Source organism: Triturus cristatus, chromosome 1_1 (assembly GCF_964204655.1).
Source record: "Triturus cristatus chromosome 1_1, aTriCri1.1, whole genome shotgun sequence".
Classification (NCBI taxonomy): domain Eukaryota; kingdom Metazoa; phylum Chordata; class Amphibia; order Caudata; family Salamandridae; genus Triturus; species Triturus cristatus.
Genome location: NC_140579.1, coordinates 1096268545 through 1096295052, shown reverse-complemented (window position 1 = coordinate 1096295052; position 26508 = coordinate 1096268545).

Sequence of the window (26508 nt, the reverse complement as noted above, 5' to 3'; positions counted from 1 at the left end):
TGCTTTCCCCGGTATGTATGATGCTGTTTGCGGGTCTTAGGTAAGGCATCTGGTCTGTTTCTTATCTAACTCTTTTTTTTAATGTTTCTTTACAGGGCTTCCCCGGGCCGTGCCATTCCCGTGCAGCGTCGTGCATGGACTGCTTTCCCCGGTATGTATGATGCTGTTTGCGGGTCTTAGGTAAGGCATCTGGACTGTTTCTTATCTAACTCTTTTTTTTAATGTTTCTTTACAGGCTTCCACGGGCCGTGCCGTTCCCGTGCAGCGTCGTGCATGGAGTGCTTTCCCCGGTATGTATGATGCTGTTTGCGGGTCTTAGGTAAGGCATCTGGTCTGTTTCTTATCTAGCTCTTTTTTTTCTGCTTCTTTACAGGGCTTCCCCGGGCCGTGCCGTTCCCGTGCAGCTTCGTGCATGGAGCGCTTTCCCCGGTATGTATGATGCTGTTTGCGGGTCTTAGGTACGGCATCTGGTCTGTTTCTTATCTAACTCTTTTTTTTAATGTTTCTTTACAGGGCTTCCCCGGGCCGTGCCGTTCCCGTGCAGCTTCGTGCATGGAGCGCTTTCCCCGGTATGTATGATGCTGTTTGCGGGTCTTAGGTACGGCATCTGGTCTGTTTCTTATCTAACTCTTTTTTTTAATGTTTCTTTACAGGGCTTCCCTGGGCCGTGCCGTTCCCGTGCAGCTTCGTGCATGGAGCGCTTTCCCCGGTATGTATGATGCTGTTTGCGGGTCTTAGGTAAGGCATCTGGTCTGTTTCTTATCTAACTCTTTTTTTAATGTTTCTTTACAGGGCTTCCCCGGGCCGTGCCGTTCCCGTGCAGCTTCGTGCATGGAGCGCTTTCCCCGGTATGTATGATGCTGTTTGCGGGTCTTAGGTAAGGCATCTGGTCTGTTTCTTATCTAACTCTTTTCTTTAATGTTTTTTTACAGGGCTTCCCCGGGCCGTGCCGTTCCCGTGCAGCTTCGTGCATGGAGCGCTTTCCCCGGTATGTATGATGCTGTTTGCGGGTCTTAGGTAAGGCATCTGGTCTGTTTCTTATCTAACTCTTTTTTTTATGTTTCTTTACAGGGCTTCCCCTGGCCGTGCCGTTCCTGTGCAGCGTCGTGCATGGAGTGCTTTCCCCGGTATGTATGATGCTGTTTGCGGGTCTTAGGTAAGGCATCTGGTCTGTTTCTTATCTAACTCTTTTTTTTAATGTTTCTTTACAGGGCTTCCCCGGGCCGTGCCGTTCCCGTGCAGCTTCGTGCATGGAGCGCTTTCTCCGGTATGTATGATGCTGTTTGCGGGTCTTAGGTAAGGCATCTGGTCTGTTTCTTATCTAACTCTTTTTTTTAATGTTTCTTTACAGGGCTTCCCCGGGCCGTGCCGTTCCCGTGCAGCTTCGTGCATGGAGCGCTTTCCCCGGTATGTATGATGCTGTTTGCGGGTCTTAGGTAAGGCATCTGGTCTGTTTCTTATCTAACTCTTTTTTTTAATGATTCTTTACAGGGCTTCCCCGGGCCGTGCCGTTCCCGTGGAGCTTTGTGCATGGAGCGCTTTCCCCGGTATGTATGATGCTGTTTGCGGGTCTTAGGTAAGGCATCTGGTCTGTTTCTTATCTAACTCTTTTTTTTAATGTTTCTTTACAGGGCTTCCCCGGGCCGTGCCGTTCCCGTGCAGCTTCGTGCATGGAGCGCTTTCCCCGGTATGTATGATGCTGTTTGCGGGTCTTAGGTACGGCATCTGGTCTGTTTCTTATCTAACTCTTTTTTTTAATGTTTCTTTACAGGGCTTCCCCGGGCCGTGCCGTTCCCGTGCAGCTTCGTGCATGGAGCGCTTTCCCCGGTATGTATGATGCTGTTTGCGGGTCTTAGGTAAGGCATCTGGTCTGTTTCTTATCTAACTCTTTTTTTTAATGTTTCTTTACAGGGCTTCCCCGGGCCGTGCCGTTCCCGTGCAGCTTCGTGCATGGAGCGCTTTCCCCGGTATGTATGATGCTGTTTGCGGGTCTTAGGTAAGGCATCTGGTCTGTTTCTTATCTAACTCTTTTTTTTTGTGTTTCTTTACAGGGCTTCCCCGGGCCGTGCCGTTCCCGTGCAGCGTCGTGCATGGAGCGCTTTCCCCGGTATGTATGATGCTGTTTGCGGGTCTTAGGTAAGGCATCTGGTCTGTTTCTTATCTAACTCTTTTTTTTAATGTTTCTTTACAGGGAATTTCCGGGCTGTGCCGTTCCCGTGCAGCATCGTGCATGGACTGCTTTCCCCGGTATGTATGATGCTTTTTGCGGGTCTTAGGTAAGGCATCTGGTCTGTTTCTTATCTAACTCTTTTTTTTAATGTTTCTTTACAGGGCTTCCCTGGGCCGTGCCGTTCCCGTGCAGCGTCGTGCATGGACTGCTTTCCCCGGTATGTATGATGCTGTTTGCGGGTCTTAGGTAAGGCATCTGGACTGTTTCTTATCTAACTCTTTTTTTTAATGTTTCTTTACAGGGCTTCCCCGGGCCGTGCCGTTCCCGTGCAGCTTCGTGCATGGAGCGCTTTCCCCGGTATGTATGATGCTGTTTGCGGGTCTTAGGTACGGCATCTGGTCTGTTTCTTATCTAACTCTTTTTTTTAAAGTTTCTTTACAGGGCTTCCCTGGGCCGTGCCGTTCCCGTGCAGCTTCGTGCATGGAGCGCTTTCCCCGGTATGTATGATGCTGTTTGCGGGTCTTAGGTAAGGCATCTGGTCTGTTTCTTATCTAACTCTTTTTTTTAATGTTTCTTTACAGGGCTTCCCCGGGCCGTGCTGTTCCCGTGCAGCTTCGTGCATGGAGCGCTTTCCCCGGTATGTATGATGCTGTTTGCGGGTCTTAGGTAAGGCATCTGGTCTGTTTCTTATCTAACTCTTTTTTTTAATGTTTCTTTACAGGGCTTCCCTGGGCCGTGCCGTTCCCGTGCAGCGTCGTGCATGGACTGCTTTCCCCGGTATGTATGATGCTGTTTGCGGGTCTTAGGTAAGGCATCTGGACTGTTTCTTATCTAACTCTTTTTTTTAATGTTTCTTTACAGGGCTTCCACGGGCCGTGCCGTTCCTGTGCAGCGTCGTGCATGGAGTGCTTTCCCCGGTATGTATGATGCTGTTTGCGGGTCTTAGGTAAGGCATCTGGTCTGTTTCTTATCTAACTCTTTTTTTTAATGTTTCTTTACAGGGCTTCCCCGGGCCGTGCCGTTCCCGTGCAGCTTCGTGCATGGAGCGCTTTCCCCGGTATGTATGATGCTGTTTGCGGGTCTTAGGTACGGCATCTGGTCTGTTTCTTATCTAACTCTTTTTTTTAAAGTTTCTTTACAGGGCTTCCCTGGGCCGTGCCGTTCCCGTGCAGCTTCGTGCATGGAGCGCTTTCCCCGGTATGTATGATGCTGTTTGCGGGTCTTAGGTAAGGCATCTGGTCTGTTTCTTATCTAACTCTTTTTTTTAATGTTTCTTTACAGGGCTTCCCCGGGCCGTGCCGTTCCCGTGCAGCTTCGTGCATGGAGTGCTTTCCCCGGTATGTATGATGCTGTTTGCGGGTCTTAGGTAAGGCATCTGGTCTGTATCTTATCTAACTCTTTTTTTTATGTTTCTTTACAGGGCTTCCCCGGGCGGTGCCGTTTCCGTGCAGAGTCGTAAATGGACTGCTTTCCCCGGTATGTATGATGCTGTTGCGGGTCTTAGGTAAGGCATCTGGTCTGTTTCTTATCTAACTCTTTTTTTTAATGTTTCTTTACAGGGCTTCCCCTGGCCGTGCCATTCCCGTGCAGCGTCGTGCATGGAGTGCTTTCCCCGGTATGTATGATGCTGTTTGCGGGTCTTAGGTAAGGCATCTGGTCTGTTTCTTATCTAACTCTTTTTTTTTTTGTTTCTTTACAGGGCTTCCCCTGGCTGTGCCGTTCCCGTGTAGCGTTATGCATGGAGCGCTTTCCCCGGTATGTATGATGCTGTTTGCGGGTCTTAGGTAAGGCATCTGGCCTGTTTCTTATCTAACTCTTTTTTTTAATGTTTCTTTACAGGGAATTTCCGGGCTGTGCCGTTCCCGTGCAGCATCGTGCATGGACTGCTTTCCCCGGTATGTATGATGCTGTTTGCGGGTCTTAGGTAAGGCATCTGGTCTATTTCTTATCTAACTCTTTTTTTTAATGTTTCTTTACAGGGCTTCCCCGGGCCGTGCCGTTCCCGTGCAGCGTCGTGCATGGACTGCTTTCCCCGGTATGTATGATGCTGTTTGCGGGTCTTAGGTAAGGCATCTGGTCTGTTTCTTATCTAACTCTTTTTTTTAATGTTTCTTTACAGGGCTTCCACGGGCCGTGCCGTTCCCGTGCAGCGTCGTGCATGAAGTGCTTTCCCCGGTATGTATGATGCTGTTTGCGGGTCTTAGGTAAGGCATCTGGTCTGTTTCTTATCTAGCTCTTTTTTTCTGCTTCTTTACAGGCTTCCCCGGGCCGTGCCGTTCCCGTGCAGCTTCGTGCATGGAGCGCTTTCTAAGGTATGTATGATGCTGTTTGCGGGTCTTAGGTAAGGCATCTGGTCTGTTTCTTATCTAACTCTTTTTTTTAATGTTTCTTTACAGGGCTTCCCCGGGCCGTGCCGTTCCCGTGCAGCGTCGTGCATGGACTGCTTTCCCCGGTATGTATGATGCTGTTTGCGGGTCTTAGGTAAGGCATCTGGACTGTTTCTTATCTAACTCTTTTTTTTAATGTTTCTTTACAGGGCTTCCACGGGCCGTGCCGTTCCCGTGCAGCGTCGTGCATGGAGTGCTTTCCCCGGTATGTATGATGCTGTTTGCGGGTCTTAGGTAAGGCATCTGGTCTGTTTCTTATCTAGCTCTTTTTTTTCTGCTTCTTTACAGGGCTTCCCCGGGCCGTGCCGTTCCCGTGCAGCTTCGTGCATGGAGCGCTTTCCCCTGTATGTATGATGCTGTTTGCGGGTCTTAGGTACGGCATCTGGTCTGTTTCTTATCTAACTCTTTTTTTTAATGTTTCTTTACAGGGCTTCCCCGGGCCGTGCCGTTCCCGTGCAGCTTCGTGCATGGAGCGCTTTCCCCGGTATGTATGATGCTGTTTGCGGGTCTTAGGTACGGCATCTGGTCTGTTTCTTATCTAACTCTTTTTTTTAATGTTTCTTTACAGGGCTTCCCTGGGCCGTGCCGTTCCCGTGCAGCTTCGTGCATGGAGCGCTTTCCCCGGTATGTATGATGCTGTTTGCGGGTCTTAGGAAAGGCATCTGGTCTGTTTCTTATCTAACTCTTTTTTTAATGTTTCTTTACAGGGCTTCCCCGGGCCGTGCCGTTCCCGTGCAGCTTCGTGCATGGAGCGCTTTCCCCGGTATGTATGATGCTGTTTGCGGGTCTTAGGTAAGGCATCTGGTCTGTTTCTTATCTAACTCTTTTCTTTAATGTTTCTTTACAGGGCTTCCCCGGGCCGTGCCGTTCCCGTGCAGCTTCGTGCATGGAGCGCTTTCCCCGGTATGTATGATGCTGTTTGCGGGTCTTAGGTAAGGCATCTGGTCTGTTTCTTATCTAACTCTTTTTTTTATGTTTCTTTACAGGGCTTCCCCTGGCCGTGCCGTTCCTGTGCAGCGTCGTGCATGGAGTGCTTTCCCCGGTATGTATGATGCTGTTTGCGGGTCTTAGGTAAGGCATCTGGTCTGTATCTTATCTAACTCTTTTTTTTTATGTTTCTTTACAGGGCTTCCCCGGGCGGTGCCGTTTCCGTGCAGAGTCGTGCATGGACTGCTTTCCCCGGTATGTATGATGCTGTTTGCGGGTCTTAGGTAAGGCATCTGGTCTGTTTCTTATCTAACTCTTTTTTTTAATGTTTCTTTACAGGGCTTCCCCGGGCCGTGCCGTTCCAGTGCAGCGTCGTGCATGGAGCGCTTTCCCCGGTATGTATGATGCTGTTTGTGGGTCTTAGGTAAGGCATCTGGTCTGTTTCTTATCTAACTCTTTTTTTAAATGTTTCTTTACAGGGTTTCCCCGGGCTGTGCTGTTCCCGTGCAGCGTCGTGCATGGACTGCTTCCCCCGGTATGTATGATGCTGTTGCGGGTCTTAGGTAAGGCATCTGGTCTGTTTCTTATCTAACTCTTTTTTTTAATGTTTCTTTACAGGGCTTCCCCTGGCCGTGCCATTCCCGTGCAGCGTCGTGCATGGAGTGCTTTCCCCGGTATGTATGATGCTGTTTGCGGGTCTTAGGTAAGGCATCTGGTCTGTTTCTTATCTAACTCTTTTTTTTTTTGTTTCTTTACAGGGCTTCCCCTGGCTGTGCCGTTCCCGTGTAGCGTTATGCATGGAGCGCTTTCCCCGGTATGTATGATGCTGTTTGCGGGTCTTAGGTAAGGCATCTGCTCTGTTTCTTATCTAACTCTTTTTTTTAATGTTTCTTTACAGGGAATTTCCGGGCTGTGCCGTTCCCGTGCAGCATCGTGCATGGACTGCTTTCCCCGGTATGTATGATGCTGTTTGCGGGTCTTAGGTAAGGCATCTGGTCTGTTTCTTATCTAACTCTTTTTTTTAATGTTTCTTTACAGGGCTTCCCCGGGCCGTGCCGTTCCCGTGCAGCTTCGTGCATGGAGCGCTTTCCCCGGTATGTATGATGCTGTTTGCGGGTCTTAGGTACGGCATCTGGTCTGTTTCTTATCTAACTCTTTTTTTTTATGTTTCTTTACAGGGCTTCCCTGGGCCGTGCCGTTCCCGTGCAGCTTCGTGCATGGAGCGCTTTCCCCGGTATGTATGATGCTGTTTGCGGGTCTTAGGTAAGGCATCTGGTCTGTTTCTTATCTAACTCTTTTTTTTAATGTTTCTTTACAGGGCTTCCCCGGGCTGTGCCGTTCCCGTGCAGCTTCGTGCATGGAGCGCTTTCCCCGGTATGTATGATGCTGTTTGCGGGTCTTAGGTAAGGCATCTGGTCTGTTTCTTATCTAACTCTTTTCTTTAATGTTTCTTTACAGGGCTTCCCCGGGCCGTGCCGTTCCCGTGCAGCTTCGTGCATGGAGCGCTTTCCCCGGTATGTATGATGCTGTTTGCGGGTCTTAGGTAAGGCATCTGGTCTGTTTCTTATCTAACTCTTTTTTTTTATGTTTCTTTACAGGGCTTCCCCTGGCCGTGCCGTTCCTGTGCAGCGTCGTGCATGGAGTGCTTTCCCCGGTATGTATGATGCTGTTTGCGGGTCTTAGGTAAGGCATCTGGTCTGTATCTTATCTAACTCTTTTTTTTTATGTTTCTTTACAGGGCTTCCCCGGGCGGTGCCGTTTCCGTGCAGAGTCGTGCATGGACTGCTTTCCCGGTATGTATGATGCTGTTTGCGGGTCTTAGGTAAGGCATCTGGTCTGTTTCTTATCTAACTCTTTTTTTTAATGTTTCTTTACAGGGTTTCCCCGGGCCGTGCTGTTCCCGTGCAGCGTCGTGCATGGACTGCTTCCCCTGGTATGTATGATGCTGTTGCGGGTCTTAGGTAAGGCATCTGGTCTGTTTCTTATCTAACTCTTTTTTTTAATGTTTTTTTACAGGGCTTCCCCTGGCCGTGCCATTCCCGTGCAGCGTCGTGCATGGAGTGCTTTCCCCGGTATGTATGATGCTGTTTGCGGGTCTTAGGTAAGGCATCTGGTCTGTTTCTTATCTAACTCTTTTTTTTTTTGTTTCTTTACAGGGCTTCCCCTGGCTGTGCCGTTCCCGTGTAGCGTTATGCATGGAGCGCTTTCCCCGGTATGTATGATGCTGTTTGCGGGTCTTAGGTAAGGCATCTGGTCTGTTTCTTATCTAACTCTTTTTTTTAATGTTTCTTTACAGGGAATTTCCGGGCTGTGCCGTTCCCGTGCAGCATCGTGCATGGACTGCTTTCCCCGGTATGTATGATGCTGTTTGCGGGTCTTAGGTAAGGCATCTGGTCTGTTTCTTATCTAACTCTTTTTTTTAATGTTTCTTTACAGGCTTCCCCGGGCCGTGCCGTTCCCGTGCAGCTTCGTGCATGGTGCGCTTTCCCCGGTATGTATGATGCTGTTTGCGGGTCTTAGGTAAGGCATCTGGTCTGTTTCTTATCTAACTCTTTTTTTTAATGTTTCTTTACAGGGCTTCCCCGGGCCGTGCCGTTCCCGTGCAGCTTCGTGCATGGAGCGCTTTCCCTGGTATGTATGATGCTGTTTGCGGGTCTTAGGTAAGGCATCTGGTCTGTTTCTTATCTAACTCTTTTCTTTAATGTTTCTTTACAGGGCTTCCCCGGGCCGTGCCGTTCCCGTGCAGCTTCGTGCATGGAGCGCTTTCCCCGGTATGTATGATGCTGTTTGCGGGTCTTAGGTAAGGCATCTGGTCTGTTTCTTATCTAACTCTTTTTTTTTATGTTTCTTTACAGGGCTTCCCCTGGCCGTGCCGTTCCTGTGCAGCGTCGTGCATGGAGTGCTTTCCCCGGTATGTATGATGCTGTTTGCGGGTCTTAGGTAAGGCATCTGGTCTGTATCTTATCTAACTCTTTTTTTTAATGTTTCTTTACAGGGCTTCCCCGGGCGGTGCCGTTTCCGTGCAGAGTCGTGCATGGACTGCTTTCCCCGGTATGTATGATGCTGTTTGCGGGTCTTAGGTAAGGCATCTGGTCTGTTTCTTATCTAACTCTTTTTTTTAATGTTTCTTTACAGGGTTTCCCCGGGCCGTGCTGTTCCCGTGCAGCGTCGTGCATGGACTGCTTCCCCCGGTATGTATGATGCTGTTGCGGGTCTTAGGTAAGGCATCTGGTCTGTTTCTTATCTAACTCTTTTTTTTAATGTTTTTTTACAGGGCTTCCCCTGGCCGTGCCATTCCCGTGCAGCGTCGTGCATGGAGTGCTTTCCCCGGTATGTATGATGCTGTTTGCGGGTCTTAGGTAAGGCATCTGGTCTGTTTCTTATCTAACTCTTTTTTTTTTTGTTTCTTTACAGGGCTTCCCCTGGCTGTGCCGTTCCCGTGTAGCGTTATGCATGGAGCGCTTTCCCCGGTATGTATGATGCTGTTTGCGGGTCTTAGGTAAGGCATCTGGTCTGTTTCTTATCTAACTCTTTTTTTTAATGTTTCTTTACAGGGAATTTCCGGGCTGTGCCGTTCCCGTGCAGCATCGTGCATGGACTGCTTTCCCCGGTATGTATGATGCTGTTTGCGGGTCTTAGGTAAGGCATCTGGTCTGTTTCTTATCTAACTCTTTTTTTAATGTTTCTTTACAGGGCTTCCCCGGGCCGTGCCGTTCCCGTGCAGCGTCGTGCATGGACTGCTTTCCCCGGTATGTATGATGCTGTTTGCGGGTCTTAGGTAAGGCATCTGGACTGTTTCTTATCTAACTCTTTTTTTTAATGTTTCTTTACAGGGCTTCCATGGGCCGTGCCGTTCCCGTGCAGCGTCGTGCATGGAGTGCTTTCCCCGGTATGTATGATGCTGTTTGCGGGTCTTAGGTAAGGCATCTGGTCTGTTTCTTATCTAGCTCTTTTTTTTCTGCTTCTTTACAGGCTTCCCCGGGCCGTGCCGTTCCCGTGCAGCTTCGTGCATGGAGCGCTTTCCCCGGTATGTATGATGCTGTTTGCGGGTCTTAGGTAAGGCATCTGGTCTGTTTCTTATCTAACTCTTTTTTTTAATGTTTCTTTACAGGGCTTCCCCGGGCCGTGCCGTTCCTGTGCAGCTTCGTGCATGGAGCGCTTTCCCCGGTATGTATGATGCTGTTTGCGGGTCTTAGGTAAGGCATCTGGTCTGTTTCTTATCTAACTCTTTTTTTTAATGTTTCTTTACAGGGCTTCCCCGGGCCGTTCCCGTGCAGCTTCGTGCATGGAGCGCTTTCCCGGGTATGTATGATGCTGTTTGCGGGTCTTAGGTAAGGCATCTGGTCTGTTTCTTATCTAACTCTTTTTTTTAATGTTTCTTTACAGGGCTTCCCCGGGCCGTGTTGTTCCCGTGCAGCTTCGTGCATGGAGCGCTTTCCCCGGTATGTATGATGCTGTTTGCGGGTCTTAGGTACGGCATCTGGTCTGTTTCTTATCTAACTCTTTTTTTTAATGTTTCTTTACAGGGCTTCCCCGGGCCGTGCCGTTCCCGTGCAGCTTCGTGCATGGAGCGCTTTCCCCGGTATGTATGATGCTGTTTGCGGGTCTTAGGTAAGGCATCTGGTCTGTTTCTTATCTAACTCTTTTTTTTAATGTTTCTTTACAGGGCTTCCCCGGGCCGTGCCGTTCCCGTGCAGCTTCGTGCATGGAGCGCTTTCCCCGGTATGTATGATGCTGTTTGCGGGTCTTAGGTAAGGCATCTGGTCTGTTTCTTATCTAACTCTTTTTTTTTATGTTTCTTTACAGGGCTTCCCCTGGCCGTGCCGTTCCTGTGCAGCGTCGTGCATGGAGTGCTTTCCCCGGTATGTATGATGCTGTTTGCGGGTCTTAGGTAAGGCATCTGGTCTGTATCTTATCTAACTCTTTTTTTTTATGTTTCTTTACAGGGCTTCCCCGGGCCGTGCCGTTTCCGTGCAGAGTCGTGCATGGACTGCTTTCCCCGGTATATATGATGCTGTTTGCGGGTCTTAGGTAAGGCATCTGGTCTGTTTCTTATCTAACTCTTTTTTTAAATGTTTCTTTATAGGGCTTCCCCGGGCCGTGCCGTTCCCGTGCAGCGTCGTGCATGGAGTGCTTTCCCCGGTATGTATGATGCTGTTTGCGGGTCTTAGGTAAGGCATCTGGTCTGTTTCTTATCTAACTCTTTTTTTTTTTGTTTCTTTACAGGGCTTCCCCTGGCCGTGCCGTTCCCGTGTAGCGTTATGCATGGAGCGCTTCCCTGGTATGTATGATGCTGTTTGCGGGTCTTAGGTAAGGCATCTGGTCTGTTGCTTATCTAACTCTTTTTTTTAATGTTTCTTTACGGGGCTTCCCCTGGCCGTGCCGTTCCTGTGCAGCGTCGTGCATGGAGTGCTTTCCCCGGTATGTATGATGCTGTTTGCGGGTCTTAGGCAAGGCATCTGGTCTGTTTCTTATCTAACTCTTTTTTTTAATGTTTCTTTACAGGGCTTCCCCGGGCCGTGCCGTTCCCGTGCAGCTTCGTGCATGGAGCGCTTTCCCCGGTATGTATGATGCTGTTTGCGGGTCTTAGGTAAGGCATCTGGTCTGTTTCTTATCTAACTCTTTTTTTAAATGTTTCTTTACAGGGCTTCCCCGGGCCGTGCCGTTCCCGTGCAGCTTCGTGCATGGAGCGCTTTCCCCGGTATGTATGATGCTGTTTGCGGGTCTTAGGTAAGGCATCTGGTCTGTTTCTTATCTAACTCTTTTTTTTAATGTTTCTTTACAGGGCTTCCCCGGGCCGTGCCGTTCCCGTGCAGCGTCGTGCATGGAGCGCTTTCCCCGGTATGTATGATGCTGTTTGTGGGTCTTAGGTAAGGCATCTGGTCTGTTTCTTATCTAACTCTTTTTTTAAATGTTTCTTTACAGGGTTTCCCCGGGCCGTGCTGTTCCCGTGCAGCGTCGTGCATGGACTGCTTCCCCCGGTATGTATGATGCTGTTGCGGGTTTTAGGTAAGGCATCTGGTCTGTTTCTTATCTAACTCTTTTTTTTAATGTTTCTTTACAGGGCTTCCCCTGGCCGTGCCATTCCCGTGCAGCGTCGTGCATGGAGTGCTTTCCCCGGTATGTATGATGCTGTTTGCGGGTCTTAGGTAAGGCATCTGGTCTGTTTCTTATCTAACTCTTTTTTTTTTTGTTTCTTTACAGGGCTTCCCCTGGCTGTGCCGTTCCCGTGTAGCGTTATGCATGGAGCGCTTCCCTGGTATGTATGATGCTGTTTGCGGGTCTTAGGTAAGGCATCTGGTCTGTTTCTTATCTAACTCTTTTTTTTTATGTTTCTTTACGGGGCTTCCCCTGGCCGTGCCGTTCCTGTGCAGCGTTGTGCATGGAGTGCTTTCCCCGGTATGTATGATGCTGTTTGCGGGTCTTAGGTAAGGCATCTGGTCTGTTTCTTATCTAACTCTTTTTTTTTGTGTTTCTTTACAGGGCTTCCCCGGGCTGTGCCGTTCCCGTGCAGCGTCGTGCATGGAGCGCTTTCCCCGGTATGTATGATGCTGTTTGCGGGTCTTAGGTAAGGCATCTGGTCTGTTTCTTATCTAACTCTTTTTTTTAATGTTTCTTTACAGGGAATTTCCGGGCTGTGCCGTTCCCGTGCAGCATCGTGCATGGACTGCTTTCCCCGGTATGTATGATGCTGTTTGCGGGTCTTAGGTAAGGCATCTGGTCTGTTTCTTATCTAACTCTTTTTTTTAATGTTTCTTTACAAGGCTTCCCCGGGTGCGTGCCGTTCCCGTGCAGCGTCGTGCATGGACTGCTTTCCCCGGTATGTATGATGATGTTTGCGGGTCTTAGGTAAGGCATCTGGACTGTTTCTTATCTAACTCTTTTTTTTAATGTTTCTTTACAGGGCTTCCACGGGCCGTGCCGTTCCCGTGCAGCGTCGTGCATAGAGTGCTTTCCCCGGTATGTATGATGCTGTTTGCGGGTCTTAGGTAAGGCATCTGGTCTGTTTCTTATCTAGCTCTTTTTTTTCTGCTTCTTTACAGGCCTTCCCGGGCCGTGCCGTTCCCGTGCAGCTTCGTGCATGGAGCGCTTTCCCCGGTATGTATGATGCTGTTTGCGGGTCTTAGGTAAGGCATCTGGTCTGTTTCTTATCTAACTCTTTTTTTAATGTTTCTTTACAGGGCTTCCCCGGGCCGTGCCGTTCCCGTGCAGCTTCGTGCATGGAGCGCTTTCCCCGGTATGTATGATGCTGTTTGCGGGTCTTAGGTAAGGCATCTGGTCTGTTTCTTATCTAACTCTTTTTTTTAATGTTTCTTTACAGGGAATTTCCGGGCTGTGCCGTTCCCGTGCAGCATCGTGCATGGACTGCTTTCCCCGGTATGTATGATGCTGTTTGCGGGTCTTAGGTAAGGCATCTGGTCTGTTTCTTATCTAACTCTTTTTTTTAATGTTTCTTTACAGGCTTCCCCGGGCCGTGCCGTTCCCGTGCAGCTTCGTGCATGGTGCGCTTTCCCCGGTATGTATGATGCTGTTTGCGGGTCTTAGGTAAGGCATCTGGTCTGTTTCTTATCTAACTCTTTTTTTTAATGTTTCTTTACAGGGCTTCCCCGGGCCGTGCCGTTCCCGTGCAGCTTCGTGCATGGAGCGCTTTCCCCGGTATGTATGATGCTGTTTGCGGGTCTTAGGTAAGGCATCTGGTCTGTTTCTTATCTAACTCTTTTCTTTAATGTTTCTTTACAGGGCTTCCCCGGGCCGTGCCGTTCCCGTGCAGCTTCGTGCATGGAGCGCTTTCCCCGGTATGTATGATGCTGTTTGCGGGTCTTAGGTAAGGCATCTGGTCTGTTTCTTATCTAACTCTTTTTTTTTATGTTTCTTTACAGGGCTTCCCCTGGCCGTGCCGTTCCTGTGCAGCGTCGTGCATGGAGTGCTTTCCCCGGTATGTATGATGCTGTTTGCGGGTCTTAGGTAAGGCATCTGGTCTGTATCTTATCTAACTCTTTTTTTTAATGTTTCTTTACAGGGCTTCCCCGGGCGGTGCCGTTTCCGTGCAGAGTCGTGCATGGACTGCTTTCCCCGGTATGTATGATGCTGTTTGCGGGTCTTAGGTAAGGCATCTGGTCTGTTTCTTATCTAACTCTTTTTTTTAATGTTTCTTTACAGGGTTTCCCCGGGCCGTGCTGTTCCCGTGCAGCGTCGTGCATGGACTGCTTCCCCCGGTATGTATGATGCTGTTGCGGGTCTTAGGTAAGGCATCTGGTCTGTTTCTTATCTAACTCTTTTTTTTAATGTTTTTTTACAGGGCTTCCCCTGGCCGTGCCATTCCCGTGCAGCGTCGTGCATGGAGTGCTTTCCCCGGTATGTATGATGCTGTTTGCGGGTCTTAGGTAAGGCATCTGGTCTGTTTCTTATCTAACTCTTTTTTTTTTTGTTTCTTTATAGGGCTTCCCCTGGCTGTGCCGTTCCCGTGTAGCGTTATGCATGGAGCGCTTTCCCCGGTATGTATGATGCTGTTTGCGGGTCTTAGGTAAGGCATCTGGTCTGTTTCTTATCTAACTCTTTTTTTTAATGTTTCTTTACAGGGAATTTCCGGGCTGTGCCGTTCCCGTGCAGCATCGTGCATGGACTGCTTTCCCCGGTATGTATGATGCTGTTTGCGGGTCTTAGGTAAGGCATCTGGTCTGTTTCTTATCTAACTCTTTTTTTTAATGTTTCTTTACAGGGCTTCCCCGGGCCGTGCCGTTCCCGTGCAGCGTCGTGCATGGACTGCTTTCCCCGGTATGTATGATGCTGTTTGCGGGTCTTAGGTAAGGCATCTGGACTGTTTCTTATCTAACTCTTTTTTTTAATGTTTCTTTACAGGGCTTCCATGGGCCGTGCCGTTCCCGTGCAGCGTCGTGCATGGAGTGCTTTCCCCGGTATGTATGATGCTGTTTGCGGGTCTTAGGTAAGGCATCTGGTCTGTTTCTTATCTAGCTCTTTTTTTTCTGCTTCTTTACAGGCTTCCCCGGGCCGTGCCGTTCCCGTGCAGCTTCGTGCATGGAGCGCTTTCCCCGGTATGTATGATGCTGTTTGCGGGTCTTAGGTAAGGCATCTGGTCTGTTTCTTATCTAACTCTTTTTTTAATGTTTCTTTACAGGGCTTCCCCGGGCCGTGCCGTTCCTGTGCAGCTTCGTGCATGGAGCGCTTTCCCCGGTATGTATGATGCTGTTTGCGGGTCTTAGGTAAGGCATCTGGTCTGTTTCTTATCTAACTCTTTTTTTTAATGTTTCTTTACAGGGCTTCCCCGGGCCGTGCCGTTCCCGTGCAGCTTCGTGCATGGAGCGCTTTCCCGGGTATGTATGATGCTGTTTGCGGGTCTTAGGTAAGGCATCTGGTCTGTTTCTTATCTAACTCTTTTTTTTAATGTTTCTTTACAGGGCTTCCCCGGGCCGTGTTGTTCCCGTGCAGCTTCGTGCATGGAGCGCTTTCCCCGGTATGTATGATGCTGTTTGCGGGTCTTAGGTACGGCATCTGGTCTGTTTCTTATCTAACTCTTTTTTTTAATGTTTCTTTACAGGGCTTCCCCGGGCCGTGCCGTTCCCGTGCAGCTTCGTGCATGGAGCGCTTTCCCCGGTATGTATGATGCTGTTTGCGGGTCTTAGGTAAGGCATCTGGTCTGTTTCTTATCTAACTCTTTTTTTTAATGTTTCTTTACAGGGCTTCCCCGGGCCGTGCCGTTCCCGTGCAGCTTCGTGCATGGAGCGCTTTCCCCGGTATGTATGATGCTGTTTGCGGGTCTTAGGTAAGGCATCTGGTCTGTTTCTTATCTAACTCTTGTTTTTTAATGTTTCTTTAGAGGGCTTCCCCGGGCCGTGCCGTTCCCGTGCAGCTTCGTGCATGGAGCGCTTTCCCCGGTATGTATGATGCTGTTTGCGGGTCTTAGGTAAGGCATCTGGTCTGTTTCTTATCTAACTCTTTTTTTTTATGTTTCTTTACAGGGCTTCCCCTGGCCGTGCCGTTCCTGTGCAGCGTCGTGCATGGAGTGCTTTCCCCGGTATGTATGATGCTGTTTGCGGGTCTTAGGTAAGGCATCTGGTCTGTATCTTATCTAACTCTTTTTTTTTATGTTTCTTTACAGGGCTTCCCCGGGCCGTGCCGTTTCCGTGCAGAGTCGTGCATGGACTGCTTTCCCCGGTATGTATGATGCTGTTTGCGGGTCTTACGTAAGGCATCTGGTCTGTTTCTTATCTAACTCTTTTTTTAAATGTTTCTTTATAGGGCTTCCCCGGGCCGTGCCGTTCCCGTGCAGCGTCGTGCATGGAGTGCTTTCCCCGGTATGTATGATGCTGTTTGCGGGTCTTAGGTAAGGCATCTGGTCTGTTTCTTATCTAACTCTTTTTTTTTTTGTTTCTTTACAGGGCTTCCCCTGGCCGTGCCGTTCCCGTGTAGCGTTATGCATGGAGCGCTTCCCTGGTATGTATGATGCTGTTTGCGGGTCTTAGGTAAGGCATCTGGTCTGTTGCTTATCTAACTCTTTTTTTTAATGTTTCTTTACGGGGCTTCCCCTGGCCGTGCCGTTCCTGTGCAGCGTCGTGCATGGAGTGCTTTCCCCGGTATGTATGATGCTGTTTGCGGGTCTTAGGCAAGGCATCTGGTCTGTTTCTTATCTAACTCTTTTTTTTAATGTTTCTTTACAGGGCTTCCCCGGGCCGTGCCGTTCCCGTGCAGCTTCGTGCATGGAGCGCTTTCCCCGGTATGTATGATGCTGTTTGCGGGTCTTAGGTAAGGCATCTGGTCTGTTTCTTATCTAACTCTTTTTTTAAATGTTTCTTTACAGGGCTTCCCCGGGCCGTGCCGTTCCCGTGCAGCTTCGTGCATGGAGCGCTTTCCCCGGTATGTATGATGCTGTTTGCGGGTCTTAGGTAAGGCATCTGGTCTGTTTCTTATCTAACTCTTTTTTTTAATGTTTCTTTACAGGGCTTCCCCGGGCCGTGCCGTTCCCGTGCAGCGTCGTGCATGGAGCGCTTTCCCCGGTATGTATGATGCTGTTTGTGGGTCTTAGGTAAGGCATCTGGTCTGTTTCTTATCTAACTCTTTTTTTAAATGTTTCTTTACAGGGTTTCCCCGGGCCGTGCTGTTCCCGTGCAGCGTCGTGCATGGACTGCTTCCCCCGGTATGTATGATGCTGTTGCGGGTTTTAGGTAAGGCATCTGGTCTGTTTCTTATCTAACTCTTTTTTTTAATGTTTCTTTACAGGGCTTCCCCTGGCCGTGCCATTCCCGTGCAGCGTCGTGCATGGAGTGCTTTCCCCGGTATGTATGATGCTGTTTGCGGGTCTTAGGTAAGGCATCTGGTCTGTTTCTTATCTAACTCTTTTTTTTTTTGTTTCTTTACAGGGCTTCCCCTGGCTGTGCCGTTCCCGTGTAGCGTTATGCATGGAGTGCTTCCCTGGTATGTATGATGCTGTTTGCGGGTCTTAGGTAAGGCATCTGGTCTGTTTCTTATCTAACTCTTTTTTTTTATGTTTCTTTACGGGGCTTCCCCTGGCCGTGCCGTTCCTGTGCAGCGTTGTGCATGGAGTGCTTTCCCCGGTATGTATGATGCTGTTTGCGGGTCTTAGGTAAGGCATCTGGTCTGTTTCTTATCTAACTCTTTTTTTTTGTGTTTCTTTACAGGGCTTCCCCGGGCTGTGCCGTTCCCGTGCAGCGTCGTGCATGGAGCGCTTTCCCCGGTATGTATGATGCTGTTTGCGGGTCTTAGGTAAGGCATCTGGTCTGTTTCTTATCTAACTCTTTTTTTTAATGTTTCTTTACAGGGAATTTCCGGGCTGTGCCGTTCCCGTGCAGCATCGTGCATGGACTGCTTTCCCCGGTATGTATGATGCTGTTTGCGGGTCTTAGGTAAGGCATCTGGTCTGTTTCTTATCTAACTCTTTTTTTTAATGTTTCTTTACAAGGCTTCCCCGGGTGCGTGCCGTTCCCGTGCAGCTTCGTGCATGGAGCGCTTTCCCCGGTATGTATGATGCTGTTTGCGGGTCTTAGGTAAGGCATCTGGTCTGTTTCTTATCTAACTCTTTTTTTTAATGTTTCTTTACAGGGCTTCCACGGGCCGTGCCGTTCCCGTGCAGCGTCGTGCATAGAGTGCTTTCCCCGGTATGTATGATGCTGTTTGCGGGTCTTAGGTAAGGCATCTGGTCTGTTTCTTATCTAGCTCTTTTTTTTCTGCTTCTTTACAGGCCTTCCCGGGCCGTGCCGTTCCCGTGCAGCTTCGTGCATGGAGCGCTTTCCCCGGTATGTATGATGCTGTTTGCGGGTCTTAGGTAAGGCATCTGGTCTGTTTCTTATCTAACTCTTTTTTTAATGTTTCTTTACAGGGCTTCCCCGGGCCGTGCCGTTCCCGTGCAGCTTCGTGCATGGAGCGCTTTCCCCGGTATGTATGATGCTGTTTGCGGGTCTTAGGTAAGGCATCTGGTCTGTTTCTTATCTAACTCTTTTTTTAATGTTTCTTTACAGGGCTTCCCCGGGCCGTGCCGTTCCCGTGCAGCTTCGTGCATGGAGCGCTTTCCCCGGTATGTATGATGCTGTTTGCGGGTCTTAGGTAAGGCATCTGGTCTGTTTCTTATCTAACTCTTTTTTTTAATGTTTCTTTACAGGGCTTCCCCGGGCCGTGCCGTTCCCGTGCAGCTTCGTGCATGGAGCGCTTTCCCCGGTATGTATGATGCTGTTTGCGGGTCTTAGGTACGGCATCTGGTCTGTTTCTTATCTAACTCTTTTTTTTTATGTTTCTTTACAGGGCTTCCCCGGGCCGTGCCGTTCCCGTGCAGCTTCGTGCATGGAGCGCTTTCCCCGGTATGTATGATGCTGTTTGCGGGTCTTAGGTAAGGCATCTGGTCTGTTTCTTATCTAACTCTTTTTTTTAATGTTTCTTTACAGGGCTTCCCCGGGCCGTGCCGTTCCCGTGCAGCTTCGTGCATGGAGCGCTTTCCCCGGTATGTATGATGCTGTTTGCGGGTCTTAGGTAAGGCATCTGGTCTGTTTCTTATCTAACTCTTTTTTTTAATGTTTCTTTACAGGGCTTCCCCGGGCCGTGCCGTTCCCGTGCAGCTTTGTGCATGGAGCGCTTTCCCCGGTATGTATGATGCTGTTTGCGGGTCTTAGGTAAGGCATCTGGTCTGTTTCTTATCTAACTCTTTTTTTTAATGTTTCTTTACAGGGCTTCCCCGGGCCGTGCCGTTCCCGTGCAGCTTCGTGCATGGAGCGCTTTCCCCGGTATGTATGATGCTGTTTGCGGGTCTTAGGTACGGCATCTGGTCTGTTTCTTATCTAACTCTTTTTTTTAATGTTTCTTTACAGGGCTTCCCCGGGCCGTGCCGTTCCCGTGCAGCTTCGTGCATGGAGCGCTTTCCCCAGTATGTATGATGCTGTTTGCGGGTCTTAGGTAAGGCATCTGGTCTGTTTCTTATCTAACTCTTTTTTTTTATGTTTCTTTACAGGGCTTCCCCGGGCCGTGCCGTTCCCGTGCAGCTTCGTGCATGGAGCGCTTTCCCCGGTATGTATGATGCTGTTTGCGGGTCTTAGGTAAGGCATCTGGTCTGTTTCTTATCTAACTCTTGTTTTTTAATGTTTCTTTACAGGGCTTCCCCGGGCCGTGCCATTCCCGTGCAGCTTCGTGCATGGAGCGCTTTCCCCAGTATGTATGATGCTGTTTGCGGGTCTTAGGTAAGGCATCTGGTCTGTTTCTTATCTAACTCTTTTTTTTTATGTTTCTTTACAGGGCTTCCCCTGGCCGTGCCGTTCCTGTGCAGCGTCGTGCATGGAGTGCTTTCCCCGGTATGTATGATGCTGTTTGCGGGTCTTAGGTAAGGCATCTGGTCTGTATCTTATCTAACTCTTTTTTTTTATGTTTCTTTACAGGGCTTCCCCGGGCCGTGCCGTTTCCGTGCAGAGTCGTGCATGGACTGCTTTCCCCGGTATGTATGATGCTGTTTGCGGGTCTTAGGTAAGGCATCTGGTCTGTTTCTTATCTAACTCTTTTTTTTAATGTTTCTTTACAGGGCTTCCCCGGGCCATGCCGTTCCCGTGCAGCGTCGTGCATGGAGCGCTTTCCCCGGTATGTATGATGCTGTTTGCGGGTCTTAGGTAAGGCATCTGGACTGTTTCTTATCTAACTCTTTTTTTAATGTTTCTTTACAGGGCTTCCACGGGCCGTGCCGTTCCCGTGCAGCGTCGTGCATGGAGTGCTTTCCCCGGTATGTATGATGCTGTTTGCGGGTCTTAGGTAAGGCATCTGGTCTGTTTCTTATCTAGCTCTTTTTTTTCTGCTTCTTTACAAGCTTCCCCGGGCCGTGCCGTTCCCGTGCAGCTTCGTGCATGGAGCGCTTTCCCCGGTATGTATGATGCTGTTTGCGGGTCTTAGGTAAGGCATCTGGTCTGTTTCTTATCTAACTCTTTTTTTTAATGTTTCTTTACAGGGCTTCCCCGGGCCGTGCCGTTCCCGTGCAGCTTCGTGCATGGATCGCTTTCCCCGGTATGTATGATGCTGTTTGCGGGTCTTAGGTACGGCATCTGGTCTGTTTCTTATCTAACTCTTTTTTTTAATGTTTCTTTACAGGGCTTCCCTGGGCCGTGCCGTTCCCGTGCAGCTTCGTGCATGGAGGGCTTTCCCCGGTATGTATGATGCTGTTTGCGGGTCTTAGGTAAGGCATCTGGTCTGTTTCTTATCTAACTCTTTTTTTTAATGTTTCTTTACAGGGCTTCCCCGGGCCGTGCCGTTCCCGTGCAGCTTTGTGCATGGAGCGCTTTCCCCGGTATGTATGATGCTGTTTGCGGGTCTTAGGTAAGGCATCTGGTCTGTTTCTTATCTAACTCTTTTCTTTAATGTTTCTTTACAGGGCTTCCCCGGGCCGTGCCGTTCCCGTGCAGCTTCGTGCATGGAGCACTTTCCCCGGTATGTATGATGCTGTTTGCGGGTCTTAGGTAAGGCATCTGGTCTGTTTCTTATCTAACTCTTTTTTTTTATGTTTCTTTACAGGGCTTCCCCTGGCTGTGCCGTTCCTGTGCAGCGTCGTGCATGGAGTGCTTTCCCCGGTATGTATGATGCTGTTTGCGGGTCTTAGGTAAGGCATCTGGTCTGTATCTTATCTAACTCTTTTTTTTTATGTTTCTTTACAGGGCTTCCCCGGGCGGTGCCGTTTCCGTGCAGAGTCGTGCATAGACTGCTTTCCCCGGTATGTATGATGCTGTTTGCGGGTCTTAGGTAAGGCATCTGGTCTGTTTCTTATCTAACTCTTTTTTTTAATGTTTCTTTACAGGGCTTCCCCGGGCCGTGCCGTTCCCGTGCAGCGTCGTGCATGGACTGCTTTCCCCGGTATGTATGATGCTGTTTGCGGGTCTTAGGTAAGGCATCTGGACTGTTTCTTATCTAACTCTTTTTTTTAATGTTTCTTTACAGGGCTTCCACGGGCCGTGCCGTTCCCGTGCAGCGTCGTGCATGGAGCGCTTTCCCCGGTATGTATGATGCTGTTTGCGGGTCTTAGGTAAGGCATCTGGTCTGTTTCTTATCTAACTCTTTTTTTTAATGTTTCTTTACAGGGCTTCCCCGGGCCGTGCCGTTCCCGTGCAGCTTCGTTCATGGAGCGCTTTCCCCGGTATGTATGATGCTGTTTGCGGGTCTTAGGTAAGGCATCTGGTCTGTTTCTTATCTAACTCTTTTTTTTAATGTTTCTTTACAGGGCTTCCCCGGGCCGTGCCGTTCCCGTGCAGCTTTGTGCATGGAGCGCTTTCCCCGGTATGTATGATGCTGTTTGCGGGTCTTAGGTAAGGCATCTGGTCTGTTTCTTATCTAACTCTTTTTTTTAATGTTTCTTTACAGGGCTTCCCCGGGCCGTGCCGTTCCCGTGCAGCTTCGTGCATGGAGCGCTTTCCCCGGTATGTATGATGCTGTTTGCGGGTCTTAGGTACGGCATCTGGTCTGTTTCTTATCTAACTCTTTTTTTTAATGTTTCTTTACAGGGCTTCCCCGGGCCGTGCCGTTCCCGTGCAGCTTCGTGCATGGAGCGCTTTCCCCGGTATGTATGATGCTGTTTGCGGGTCTTAGGTAAGGCATCTGGTCTGTTTCTTATCTAACTCTTTTTTTTTATGTTTCTTTACAGGGCTTCCCCGGGCCGTGCCGTTCCCGTGCAGCTTCGTGCATGGAGCGCTTTCCCCGGTATGTATGATGCTGTTTGCGGGTCTTAGGTAAGGCATCTGGTCTGTTTCTTATCTAACTCTTGTTTTTTAATGTTTCTTTACAGGGCTTCCCCGGGCCGTGCCATTCCCGTGCAGCTTCGTGCATGGAGCGCTTTCCCCAGTATGTATGATGCTGTTTGCGGGTCTTAGGTAAGGCATCTGGTCTGTTTCTTATCTAACTCTTTTTTTTTATGTTTCTTTACAGGGCTTCCCCTGGCCGTGCCGTTCCTGTGCAGCGTCGTGCATGGAGTGCTTTCCCCGGTATGTATGATGCTGTTTGCGGGTCTTAGGTAAGGCATCTGGTCTGTATCTTATCTAACTCTTTTTTTTTATGTTTCTTTACAGGGCTTCCCCGGGCCGTGCCGTTTCCGTGCAGAGTCGTGCATGGACTGCTTTCCCCGGTATGTATGATGCTGTTTGCGGGTCTTAGGTAAGGCATCTGGTCTGTTTCTTATCTAACTCTTTTTTTTAATGTTTCTTTACAGGGCTTCCCCGGGCCATGCCGTTCCCGTGCAGCGTCGTGCATGGAGCGCTTTCCCCGGTATGTATGATGCTGTTTGCGGGTCTTAGGCAAGGCATCTGGACTGTTTCTTATCTAACTCTTTTTTTAATGTTTCTTTACAGGGCTTCCACGGACCGTGCCGTTCCCGTGCAGCGTCGTGCATGGAGTGCTTTCCCCGGTATGTATGATGCTGTTTGCGGGTCTTAGGTAAGGCATCTGGTCTGTTTCTTATCTAACTCTTGTTTTTTAATGTTTCTTTACAGGGCTTCCCCGGGCCGTGCCATTCCCGTGCAGCTTCGTGCATGGAGCGCTTTCCCCGGTATGTATGATGCTGTTTGCGGGTCTTAGGTAAGGCATCTGGTCTGTTTCTTATCTAACTCTTTTCTTTAATGTTTCTTTACAGGGCTTCCCCGGGCCGTGCCGTTCCCGTGCAGCTTCGTGCATGGAGCGCTTTCCCCTGTATGTATGATGCTGTTTGCGGGTCTTAGGTAAGGCATCTGGTCTGTTTCTTATCTAACTCTTTTTTTTTATGTTTCTTTACAGGGCTTCCCCTGGCCGTGCCGTTCCTGTGCAGCGTCGTGCATGGAGTGCTTTCCCCGGTATGTATGATGCTGTTTGCGGGTCTTAGGTAAGGCATCTGGTCTGTATCTTATCTAACTCTTTTTTTTAATGTTTCTTTACAGGGCTTCCCCGGGCGGTGCCGTTTCCGTGCAGAGTCGTGCATGGACTGCTTTCCCCGGTATGTATGATGCTGTTTGCGGGTCTTAGGTAAGGCATCTGGTCTGTTTCTTATCTAACTCTTTTTTTTAATGTTTCTTTACAGGGTTTCCCCGGGCCGTGCTGTTCCCGTGCAGCGTCGTGCATGGACTGCTTCCCCCGGTATGTATGATGCTGTTGCGGGTCTTAGGTAAGGCATCTGGTCTGTTTCTTATCTAACTCTTTTTTTTAATGTTTTTTTACAGGGCTTCCCCTGGCCGTGCCATTCCCGTGCAGCGTCGTGCATGGAGTGCTTTCCCCGGTATGTATGATGCTGTTTGCGGGTCTTAGGTAAGGCATCTGGTCTGTTTCTTATCTAACTCTTTTTTTTTTTGTTTCTTTACAGGGCTTCCCCTGGCTGTGCCGTTCCCGTGTAGCGTTATGCATGGAGCGCTTTCCCCGGTATGTATGATGCTGTTTGCGGGTCTTAGGTAAGGCATCTGGTCTGTTTCTTATCTAACTCTTTTTTTTAATGTTTCTTTACAGGGAATTTCCGGGCTGTGCCGTTCCCGTGCAGCATCGTGCATGGACTGCTTTCCCCGGTATGTATGATGCTGTTTGCGGGTCTTAGGTAAGGCATCTGGTCTGTTTCTTATCTAACTCTTTTTTTTAATGTTTCTTTACAGGGCTTCCCCGGGCCGTGCCGTTCCCGTGCAGCGTCGTGCATGGACTGCTTTCCCCGGTATGTATGATGCTGTTTGCGGGTCTTAGGTAAGGCATCTGGACTGTTTCTTATCTAACTCTTTTTTTTAATGTTTCTTTACAGGGCTTCCACGGGCCGTGCCGTTCCCGTGCAGCGTCGTGCATGGAGTGCTTTCCCCGGTATGTATGATGCTGTTTGCGGGTCTTAGGTAAGGCATCTGGTCTGTTTCTTATCTAGCTCTTTTTTTTCTGCTTCTTTACAGGCTTCCCCGGGCCGTGCCGTTCCCGTGCAGCTTCGTGCATGGAGCGCTTTCCCCGGTATGTATGATGCTGTTTGCGGGTCTTAGGTAAGGCATCTGGTCTGTTTCTTATCTAACTCTTTTTTTTAATGTTTCTTTACAGGGCTTCCCCGGGCCGTGCCGTTCCTGTGCAGCTTCGTGCATGGAGCGCTTTCCCCGGTATGTATGATGCTGTTTGCGGGTCTTAGGTAAGGCATCTGGTCTGTTTCTTATCTAACTCTTTTTTTTAATGTTTCTTTACAGGGCTTCCCCGGGCCGTTCCCGTGCAGCTTCGTGCATGGAGCGCTTTCCCGGGTATGTATGATGCTGTTTGCGGGTCTTAGGTAAGGCATCTGGTCTGTTTCTTATCTAACTCTTTTTTTTAATGTTTCTTTACAGGGCTTCCCCGGGCCGTGTTGTTCCCGTGCAGCTTCGTGCATGGAGCGCTTTCCCCGGTATGTATGATGCTGTTTGCGGGTCTTAGGTACGGCATCTGGTCTGTTTCTTATCTAACTCTTTTTTTTAATGTTTCTTTACAGGGCTTCCCCGGGCCGTGCCGTTCCCGTGCAGCTTCGTGCATGGAGCGCTTTCCCCGGTATGTATGATGCTGTTTGCGGGTCTTAGGTAAGGCATCTGGTCTGTTTCTTATCTAACTCTTTTTTTTAATGTTTCTTTACAGGGCTTCCCCGGGCCGTGCCGTTCCCGTGCAGCTTCGTGCATGGAGCGCTTTCCCCGGTATGTATGATGCTGTTTGCGGGTCTTAGGTAAGGCATCTGGTCTGTTTCTTATCTAACTCTTGTTTTTTAATGTTTCTTTAGAGGGCTTCCCCGGGCCGTGCCGTTCCCGTGCAGCTTCGTGCATGGAGCGCTTTCCCCGGTATGTATGATGCTGTTTGCGGGTCTTAGGTAAGGCATCTGGTCTGTTTCTTATCTAACTCTTTTTTTTTATGTTTCTTTACAGGGCTTCCCCTGGCCGTGCCGTTCCTGTGCAGCGTCGTGCATGGAGTGCTTTCCCCGGTATGTATGATGCTGTTTGCGGGTCTTAGGTAAGGCATCTGGTCTGTATCTTATCTAACTCTTTTTTTTTATGTTTCTTTACAGGGCTTCCCCGGGCCGTGCCGTTTCCGTGCAGAGTCGTGCATGGACTGCTTTCCCCGGTATGTATGATGCTGTTTGCGGGTCTTAGGTAAGGCATCTGGTCTGTTTCTTATCTAACTCTTTTTTTAAATGTTTCTTTATAGGGCTTCCCCGGGCCGTGCCGTTCCCGTGCAGCGTCGTGCATGGAGTGCTTTCCCCGGTATGTATGATGCTGTTTGCGGGTCTTAGGTAAGGCATCTGGTCTGTTTCTTATCTAACTCTTTTTTTTTTTGTTTCTTTACAGGGCTTCCCCTGGCCGTGCCGTTCCCGTGTAGCGTTATGCATGGAGCGCTTCCCTGGTATGTATGATGCTGTTTGCGGGTCTTAGGTAAGGCATCTGGTCTGTTGCTTATCTAACTCTTTTTTTTAATGTTTCTTTACGGGGCTTCCCCTGGCCGTGCCGTTCCTGTGCAGCGTCGTGCATGGAGTGCTTTCCCCGGTATGTATGATGCTGTTTGCGGGTCTTAGGCAAGGCATCTGGTCTGTTTCTTATCTAACTCTTTTTTTTAATGTTTCTTTACAGGGCTTCCCCGGGCCGTGCCGTTCCCGTGCAGCTTCGTGCATGGAGCGCTTTCCCCGGTATGTATGATGCTGTTTGCGGGTCTTAGGTAAGGCATCTGGTCTGTTTCTTATCTAACTCTTTTTTTAAATGTTTCTTTACAGGGCTTCCCCGGGCCGTGCCGTTCCCGTGCAGCTTCGTGCATGGAGCGCTTTCCCCGGTATGTATGATGCTGTTTGCGGGTCTTAGGTAAGGCATCTGGTCTGTTTCTTATCTAACTCTTTTTTTTAATGTTTCTTTACAGGGCTTCCCCGGGCCGTGCCGTTCCCGTGCAGCGTCGTGCATGGAGCGCTTTCCCCGGTATGTATGATGCTGTTTGTGGGTCTTAGGTAAGGCATCTGGTCTGTTTCTTATCTAACTCTTTTTTTAAATGTTTCTTTACAGGGTTTCCCCGGGCCGTGCTGTTCCCGTGCAGCGTCGTGCATGGACTGCTTCCCCCGGTATGTATGATGCTGTTGCGGGTTTTAGGTAAGGCATCTGGTCTGTTTCTTATCTAACTCTTTTTTTTAATGTTTCTTTACAGGGCTTCCCCTGGCCGTGCCATTCCCGTGCAGCGTCGTGCATGGAGTGCTTTCCCCGGTATGTATGATGCTGTTTGCGGGTCTTAGGTAAGGCATCTGGTCTGTTTCTTATCTAACTCTTTTTTTTTTTGTTTCTTTACAGGGCTTCCCCTGGCTGTGCCGTTCCCGTGTAGCGTTATGCATGGAGCGCTTCCCTGGTATGTATGATGCTGTTTGCGGGTCTTAGGTAAGGCATCTGGTCTGTTTCTTATCTAACTCTTTTTTTTTATGTTTCTTTACGGGGCTTCCCCTGGCCGTGCCGTTCCTGTGCAGCGTTGTGCATGGAGTGCTTTCCCCGGTATGTATGATGCTGTTTGCGGGTCTTAGGTAAGGCATCTGGTCTGTTTCTTATCTAACTCTTTTTTTTTGTGTTTCTTTACAGGGCT